The sequence below is a fragment of the Molossus molossus genome, unplaced genomic scaffold (assembly GCF_014108415.1).
Source record: "Molossus molossus isolate mMolMol1 unplaced genomic scaffold, mMolMol1.p scaffold_m16_p_14, whole genome shotgun sequence".
In the NCBI taxonomy this organism is placed as follows: Eukaryota; Metazoa; Chordata; class Mammalia; order Chiroptera; family Molossidae; genus Molossus; species Molossus molossus.
Window position 1 is genome coordinate 30,429,272 of NW_023425349.1, and position 9,800 is coordinate 30,439,071.

Consider the following 9,800-nt stretch of genomic DNA (forward strand, 5'->3'; position numbering starts at 1 on the left):
CTGGTAGAAGGGGCAGAAGCATGTTAGGCTGACAGACCTCAATGGGAATGGGGGAGCTGGGGCAGGAAGAGATAAACCAAAAAACTTATATACATATATGCATAACCAATGGACACAGACAATAATGTAGGGAAGGCAGAAAGGGGCGGGAATGGGGATGAGGGTGTCAATAGGGGAAAAAGGAGGGACATCTGTAATACATTCAACAATAAAGATAAGTTTAAATAAAAAAGAAGTCTCTGGAGGAAAACCAGGCAACCTCAGAGGAAGGCAAAGTAGCTGACGGGTGGAAGTAGACTTCAGAGAGCCTCAGACCTGTTATAGATCTGCCCCAGCTCTAAATTGGAGGAAGCTGACCCTTGTACACAGTTAGGCCCCTCTCATGTACATCCAGGCCCTGTAGATGCAGCCCCAAACAGTTAATAGCATGGTAGCTCCAGACAGGTAGCCCAAGGCTGATTACACATAGCATCTGACATCAACCTGTACCAGAACCCCACCCAAGTGGACCCAGAACAAACACAAACAATGGTGGGCATCAGACCACACCAGAGCTCAACCCAACTAGCCACACAAGCAACACACCCAAAGAAGAATCCTGGAAGGCACCAGAACCTCCTTGGAACAAATCTGCAAAACAACACATACACATTAAGGGGTTAACTCCACCCAGGAAAGGGCCAACAGCACTCAATATTTAACTACAGTAGAAGGATGCACATAATCCACAAGAAACATTCCTGGAGTGCTAAGTTCAAGAGATCTGGAGGATTGCATCACTGAGCCCAACAAGACACATCATAAAGCCATCATAACAAGTTTGGGAGTCATAGCAGATCTACCTAATACACAAGACAAACAAGGCAGACAAAATGGGGAGACAAAGAAGTATGTCCTAAATGAAAGAACAAGAGAAATTCTCAAAGAATTAAATGAAATGGAAGCAATCAAGATACCATATGCGGAATTTAAAGCAATGGTTATAAGGATGCTAAGGACTTTAGGAAAGAATAGATGATCTCAGTGAGAACTTAAACAAAGAGATAGTAAACATTAAAACGGATAAAGAAACCAGAAAAAAAGAATCACTCAAAAGTGAAAAATATAATATCTGAAATAAAGAATGCACTAGAAGGTACAGCAGCAGGTTATATGAAGCATAGGATCGAATCTGTGATTTAGAGGACAAGCAACCAAGCATAGCATAAAAAAGAAAAGATAATTTTTAAAAATAAGGAAAGTCTAAGGGACCTCTGGGACAACATCAAGCATAATAACATCCACATCACAGGGGTCCCAGAAGGAGACGAGGGTGATCAAGGGATTGAGAAACTGAAGAAATAATGGCTGAAAACTTCCCTAACCTGGTGAAGAAAAAAGTCACACAAGTTCATGAAGTACAGAGAGTCTCAATCAAGATGAACTCAAAGAGGTCCACGCTAAGACACATCATAATGAAAATGGCAAAGATCAAAGACAAAGAGAGAATTATAAAAGCAGCAAGAGAGTGACAATTATTTAACTACAAGGGAGTTCCCATAAGGCTGTCAACTGATTTCTCAACAGAAGCACTTAGACCAGAAGGTATTGGCATTCAAAGTGATGAAAAGCAAGGACTTACAACCAAGACTACTCTATCCAGTAAGGCTATCATTTAAAATTGAAGGCAAAATAAAGAGCTTCCCAAACAAGAAAAAGCTAAAGGAGTTTATTACCACCAAATCAATATTGCAAGAAATGTTAAAGGCCTGCTTTAAGAAGAAGAAGAAGGAAAAAGAGAAAGAGAGAGGACTGTAGGTATAAAGAATAAAATGGCAATAAATAAGTACCTATCAATAATAACCTTAAATGTAAACAAATTAAATGCTCCAATCAAAAACATAGGGTAGATGAATGGATAAGAAAACAAAACCCATATATATATATGCAGTCTATAAGAGACCCAACTCAGAACAAAAAATACATACAGACTGAAAGTGAAGGAATGGAAAAAAATATTTCATGCAAATGCAAATGGAAATAAAAAAAAGAAGCCTGGTCTAACAATACTTATATCAGAAAAAATAGGATTAAAAATAAAGGCCATAACAAGAGACAAAGAAGGTCATTACATAATACTAAAAGGATCGATTCAATAAGAGGATATAACATATATGCAACCAACATAGGAGCACCTAAATATATAAAGAAAATCTTGGACATTAAAGGAGAGATCAATAGCAATACAGTCATAGTAGTAAATTTTAACTCCCCAATGACATCAACGAATGAATCTTCCAGATGAAAAATCAACAAGGCAACAACAACCTTAAACAACACACTGAATTGGATGGACTTTACTGATATTTACAGAACATTTCATTCCAAAGCAGCAGAATATACATTCTTCCCAAGTGCACATGGAGCATTCTCAAAGATAGACACATATTAGGATACAAAATAAGTCTTAATAAATTTAAGAAGATTGAAATCATATCGCACATCTTCTCTGACCACAATAGTATGAAACTAGAAATCAATTACAGTAAAAAACTAAAAAACATTCAAACACATGGAGGCTAAACATGTGTTTAAACAATAACATGTTATTAAACAATAAATGGGTAATCAATGAAATCAAGGAAGAAATCAAAAGTTACCAGGAGACAAATGAAAATTAATGCAAAACAACTCAAAGTCTATGGGACACAGTGAAAGCTGTCTTGAGAGGGAAGTTCATAGCATTACAGTTCTATCTCAATAAGCAATAACAATCTCAAATAAACAATCTAACTCTACACCTAAAATAACCAGAAAAAGAACAACGAACAAATCCCAGAGTAAGTAGAAGGGAGAAAATAAAGATTGGAGTGAAAATAAATGACAGAGACTAAAAAAAAATAAAAAAAATTAAAATACAACAGATCAATGAAACCAAGAGCTAGTTCTTTAAAGAGATAAACAAGATTGACAAAATTTTAACCAGACTCATCAAGAAAAAAAGAGAGCGGACCCAAATAGATAAAATCAGAAATGAAAGAGGAGAAGTAACAACTGATATTACAGAAATATGAAAGATTGTAAGAAAACACTGTGAACAACTATATGCCACAAACTGGACAACCTGGGCAAAATGAATGACTTCCTAGACACATACAATCTTTCAAAACTGAATCGGGAACAACAAGAAAATCTGCATAAACCAATTACAACAAATGAAATTGAAACAGTAATTTTAAAACTCCCAGCAAACAGAAGTCCTGGGCCAGATGGCTTCACAGGAGAATTTTATCAATCATTCAAAGAACTAACATCTATCCTTTTCAAATTATTCCAAAAAAAATTCAAGAGGAGGAAAGACTTCCAGCTAATTTTATGAGGCCAGCATTATCCTAATTTCAAAACCATATAAAAACACTACAAAGAAATAAAATTATAGATCAATGTCCCTGATGATCATAGATTCTAAAATCTCCAACAAAATATTAGCAAACCAGATCCAAAATACATTAAAAAGATCATACGCCATGATCAAATGGGATTCATTTCTGGGATCCAAGGTTTGTACAATATCAGCAAGTCAATAAATATGATACATCACATAAATAAAGTAAAGGATAATAATTACATGATCATATCAATAGATGCAGAAAAAACATTTGATAAAATTCAGCACCCATTTAAGATAAAAACTCTCAGCAAGGTGGGAATAGAGGGAACATATAGCAACACAGTAAAGGCCATATATGACAAACCCACAGCCAACATCATATTCAACAGGCAAAAATGAAAACATATATTGGGAACAAGACAGGGATGTCTGCTTCCGCCACTCTTATTCAATATAATACTGCAAGTACTAGCCACAGCAATCAGACAACAAGAAGAAATAAAAGGCATCCAAACTGGAAAGGATGAAGTAAAACTGTCATTATTTGCAGATAGCATGATACTGTACCAAAAAACTACTAGATCTAATAAAGGAATTTGGCAAAGAGGCAGGATACAAAATAAATATCTAGAAATCAGTTGTATTTCTATACACCAATAATGAACTATCGGAAAAGGAAAAGAAAAAATCTATTCCATTTACAACTTCTTAAAAAAAAATACCCAGGAATAAATTAAAACAGGAATGTAAAAGACCTGTACGCAGAAAATGATAAGACATTGAAGAAAGAAACCGAAGAAGATACAAGTAAGTGGAAGCATATACCATGTCCATGGATAGGAAGTTAATTAAAATGTCCATATTACCCAAAGCAATTCCTATCGAGATATCAATGGCATATTTCACAGAACTAGAACAAATATTCCCAAATCTATTAAGAACCACAAAAAGACCTCGAATAGTCACAGCAATCTTTGGAAAGATGAATAAAGTTGGAGAGATTAGGCCACATGATATCAAACTATACTACAAGGCCATAGAAATCAAACAGCATGATACTGACATAAAAACAAAGATATAAATCAATGGAACAGAATAGAGTGCCTAGAAATAAACCCACACCATTATGGTCAATGGGGTAAAGATAGTCTATTCAATAAATGGTGTTGGGAAAGTTTGCAGATACGTGCAAAAAAATGAAACTAGATTACCTTCTTACACCATATACAAGAATATACTCAAAATAGATTAAAGACTTAAATGTTAGACTTGCAACCATAAGAATCCTAGAAGAAAACATTGGTAGTAAATCCTCAGACATTTCTCATAGCAATATTTTTTTCTGACATATCTCCTTCTGTAAGGCAAACAAAATAAAAAATAAACAAATGGTACAATATCAAACTAAAAAGTTTTTGCAGAGCATAGGAAACCATCAACAAAATGAAAAGACAACCCATTGAACTGGAGAACATATTTGCCAATGATACATCTGATGGGGGTTAATTTCCAAAATATATAAAGAATGTATACAACTCAACACCAAAAAACCCCCAAACAATCCAATTAAAAAAATGGACAAAGGGCCCTGGCCAGTTTGGCTCAGCAGTTAGAGCGTCAGCCTGCAGACCAGAGAATCCCAGGTTTGGTTTCCACAAAGAGTACGTACCTCAGTTGCAGTTTGTCCCTGGCCTTGGTTGGGGTCATGTGGGTGGCAACCACTCGATGTGTCTCTCTCACATCGATGTTTATCTCTCTCTTCCTTCCTTTCTCCCTTTCGCTCTATCTGAAGATAAATGCAAAAATGTCCTTGGGTAAGGATTAAAAAAAAAGAAGAAGAACAAAGGACAGACACTTCTCCAAAGAGGACGTACAGATTGCCAATAGAAATATGTAAAGATGCTCAATGTCACTAATCATCACAGAAATGCAAATTAAAACCACAATGAGATATCATGTCAGACCTGTCAGAATGGCTATCATCAATAAATCAACAACAAGTGTTAACGAAGATGTAGGGAAAAGGGAACCCTCATGCACTGTTGGTGGGAATGCATGTTGGTGTAGTCACTGTGGAAAGCAGAATGGAGTTACCTCAAAAAATTAAAAATGTAGCTGCCTTATGAGCCAGTGATTCCACTCCTGGGAATATGTCCAAAGAAACCGAAAACACTACTTTGAAAGAATATATGCACCTCTATGCCACGTTATTTACAAAAGCCAAGATTTGGAATCAACCCAAGTGCCCATCAGTAGATACAAAGCTGTGGTATATTTACACAATGGAATACTACTTGGGTGTAAAAAAGAAGGAACTCTTACCTTTTGGGACAGCATGGATGGACCTGGAGAGTCTTATGCTAAGTGAAATAAGTCAAAGAAAGAAAACTACCATATGATTTCACTTACATGTGGAATCTAATGAACCAAACAAACTGACAAACAAAATAGAAACTGACTCACAGATACAGAGAACAGACTGACAGCTGTCAGAGGGGAGAGGGGCAAGGAGGTTGGATAAAAAGGTAAAGGGATTAAGCAAAAAAACAAACCAAGAAAACCCACACTCATAGACAGACAACAATCTGGTGATTACCGGAGGGAAAGGACGGTGGGGAAGTAGGGAAACCTGACTTGGGTGGTAAACACACAATATAATATATAGATGATGTATTATAAAATTGTACCCCTGAAGCTTATATGATTTTATTAACCAATATCACCCCCAATAAATTCAATAAAAATAAAGTATAGTTTTGTTCAAGGCACAAAAATACCCAAATTATGTTACTGCAGAAACTATTCAGGGTTCAATGACTCTCTTATTTCTGTGTTTTCAAGTTGCTATGAATCCACTTGTAAGGGGTTTTTTGTCAGGGAACATTGAAGTGAAGCCTACTGCCTCTCAACATTTTTTATTTCATCTGTAGCACTCAGTGAGCTTGATCAGTTGATATGGGTGTTGGATTTAGAAAATAAACCTAATTTTCTCCCTTTACTGTCCAGGACACTTAGAATTGTGGAAGCACTGGAAGGAACCTTAAGGTCATTCAAGTAGAATCTCCTTGGCAGGAGCACATGTCCCAGTGACGTGGGCAGGGAGCTGGATGTGCAGGGTCCCAGACACATTATGTAAGTGTGAATCCGGAGTCCAAGTCCCACCCCGGGACAAAACAAGGCCAATTTGCAAAGACGACAAAAAATTACGAACTCAAATCTAAATACCTGGGAAAATGCAAACTGGAAATGTAAATCAAAGGCACAAATTGTTCTTACCACATTTTTTTTTTTTAAGGGAATAATAAAGGCATCTGTTCTGGTAATTCGTTGTTGTATAACAAGCTATCCTAAAATTTAGCAGCTTAAAAGAAGAACCAACTTATTTCATGATTTTATGGGTCAGGAATGTAGTCGGGGCTCGGCTGAGAAATGCATTTGCTCTTCTTGGCATCTGAAGGCACTTGGTACTCAGCTGGTAAATGAGGATCCTCTTGTGCCCGATGCCTGGGGAGGCTGCAGGCTGGGCGCGGCTGGATCTGTTGACCACTGCTCATGCGCCTGGCCTCTCGAGCATGGCTCCTTGCAATGGAGCTTAGGGGTTCCAGAACATCACTCCTGCCACATACTGTTGGTCAAACGATCACTAAGGCCAGCCCAGATTCAAGGGCCAGGAACTAGACTCCGCCTCTCGGTGGGAGAGAGAGCGAAGAAGGTGTGGTGATCTCCAGTCTCCACAGCATTGTTTTACTTCCATACATTGAATTGGGAAGAAAACTTCAGGGAGGACGCAGCGCAGACAAAGGCGTGGAGATGGTGATGGCATAAATTGGTAGGACGCTTTGAGAAGTCACCTTGTCAGTACGTACAGAATACATAAAATTATTCATCCAGTTGTTCCTCCCAGTCTCATTCTTGGGTGTCTAGCTATCCTAAAGAAATAATTAGACCAGAGACATGAAAGATTTACTGTTATCTATCAGGGTGACAAAAATAGACAAAACCCAAAAGTTCAATGGTAAGGGAATGATGAAGGCTTACTATCACGCTGGAACAGTAAGTAGCTATTAAGAATTCATTATGAAAGCTTTTTAATGAAAGTTTTACATAGAAACATGGAAAATATTTACTGTATGGTGTTAAAAAATACAAAAGGTTATGTGTATATTAACAAGAATCAGAAGCAAACAACAAGAATAAATATACAGCCTGCCCCTTCCCAAGCTCGCTGGCCCTGCCAAGCCAGCCCACCAGCTTGACTCCCCTCCCCTCCGGGACAGGCGGGCCCAGACGCCCAGCTTCTGCGCTGCTCCCAGCTGCAGGTGGACGAGCACGCAGTGGGACCTGGCCTTCTTCAGGTTCCTGCCAGATGCCAGAAGTAGGTGGAAAATTGTAGGAGAGCAGACATAGAAGACGAAACTCCTGATCAACCTAAAAAACCATGGTTGATTATGTGCCAAACACTTTGAGACCTCTATGATCTCTAGAACTATGCATTTGCAGAGGCGTCAGAAAACTAAAGAATGATTGGATTCGTTTATTTCTCAAAATGAACTGAAGCCGATGCTTGTGAACTCATTGGGAGGGTCCACACAGGATCATTCTCCATGGTAACACAATACCAACAATAACTGATCTTCCCAGTCATTTGAACAATCCATATAATAGACACAGGAAATAAAAGAATCGAGTGAAGAGGAAATCAAGACGCTGTGAAGAAAAACATTGATGAGACTTCTGAACAGGAATAAAAACATAAATCAGCAACAGCAATGCCCAGAACCCCAGTGAGTAAGAAGGGGGTGAAGAACAGGATCCAGAGACACAGAAGCAGGGAACAGGCTGACAAACCGCAGAGGGAAGGGCTGGATAAGAAGAGATAAACCAGAGAACTTACATGCATATACTGCGCATAACCAATGCACACCGACAGTGCGGTGTAGGCAGGGGGTGGCGGGAGCGGGGCGGAGAGGGTCAACGGGGGGAAAGAGGAAGAACATCTGTAATACTTTCAATAATAAAGATAATTTTTTTTAAAAAGAACAGGATGAAGACATTAACCCCTCAATCCTTGAAGAGAAGGAAAACAAAGAATAGTTAGCATCTTTTCTTGAAATGCTGATTCTTATGGGAAAACAAAATATATCTCTGGGTGGACATGAAGCTGATGAGAACCCAGGTCTCTTTACTCCTGATAACTTTCAAGTGCTGCTGCAGTGCCAGACGAATTCTGGTGAAGAGGTTCTGGGAAAACACTTTGAGACAACAGTCAAAGCTTTGTTCTGTCCAAAAACACAGTAGAAACATGCTAGAGATCTGGGAGACTGCGTTTGGGAAGGAACCCACGTCTTTTCCATTATCACTGACCTCAGGGACGCAGCGGGGGAAGAGCACCTGCCCCGTTGGGGAGGTTTGTTGACGAATCTCATAACCTGAGAGAGGACTCTGTGGGCTCCCGGCCTCACGAAGATGATGCCGAAATTTGAGCTACGCAATTTCACACGACGAAAACTGAGAAGTGGAGATTAAACATGGAGAGTTGTCAGGGCCAGGCTTACATTGTGTCTAGTGGATTTTCTTCCAAAATGAAAGTTGTCGCTTCTAGACTTTCAGAGAAATATCCCCACACTGTCTACACACTCTGCTCTTCTTGTGCCTTAAATATGCGGTTGGCAAAGTCGGTGCCTGCTGTGGGGGAGTCTGTTACGTTGGGAACAACTGAGGAATTGGTTCTTTTTTCCGTCGATCACCATACTGCTTTTAGAGATTGACCATGTCATGTCTGTCCTCTTTCAGAACAATAAAGAAAGGGGTACAGAACTGAAGAGAATTTGCCGTTCTCCATGGACAGGCAGGCATGATGCTTCTGAAGTTTCCGTGGCCCCTATGTTGAGATGGTATAAATAGAGAGACAAATGGTAGAAGGGAAGACGGGAGAGCGGCCGAACGTTTGCCCTCTGTAATGCAGACGCGGAGTTTGATTTCACAGTCACCGCTGCCGTCCTTAAAAGTTCTACCTTTCACAAGAGCCTCTGGGAGCACCTCCAGGGACAAACCTCGTCTGTCTTCTTTGCAGCCAGGCGCTTGACTACAGTGCTGCGTTGACTAAATGACGTGATGGAAAATATTGAAGTTTATCATGAATTTTGGTTTGAGGAAGCCATCCCTTTGGCAACCAGACTTGATATTCAGATGTAGCTCCCTGGGCAATGGCGCAGAGCCCAGCACGGGAACCTGGGATCTCAGCTGACCTCTGAGAATCTCTATAAAGAAGCTCCCGGAGTCCCAACAGCGGAGCACGTCATTCAGGAACCGAAAGATATGTTCTCAGAACAGCACCTCCGAGCTCTTCAGTGCTGACTCTGGTACCCTGTCAGGCGACAGCTCAATTCCGATCCCCAGGAGCACCATGCTGACGTGTGCAGAGGTGACT

General features: G+C 39.4%; 1 pseudogene; it reads left to right on the top strand.

Annotated features, from left to right (window-relative positions):
- The first annotated feature begins 8,494 nt into the window (after nt 1-8,494).
- Nucleotides 8,495-9,455, top strand: LOC118630064 (annotated as a pseudogene).
- The last annotated feature ends 345 nt before the right edge of the window (nt 9,456-9,800 follow it).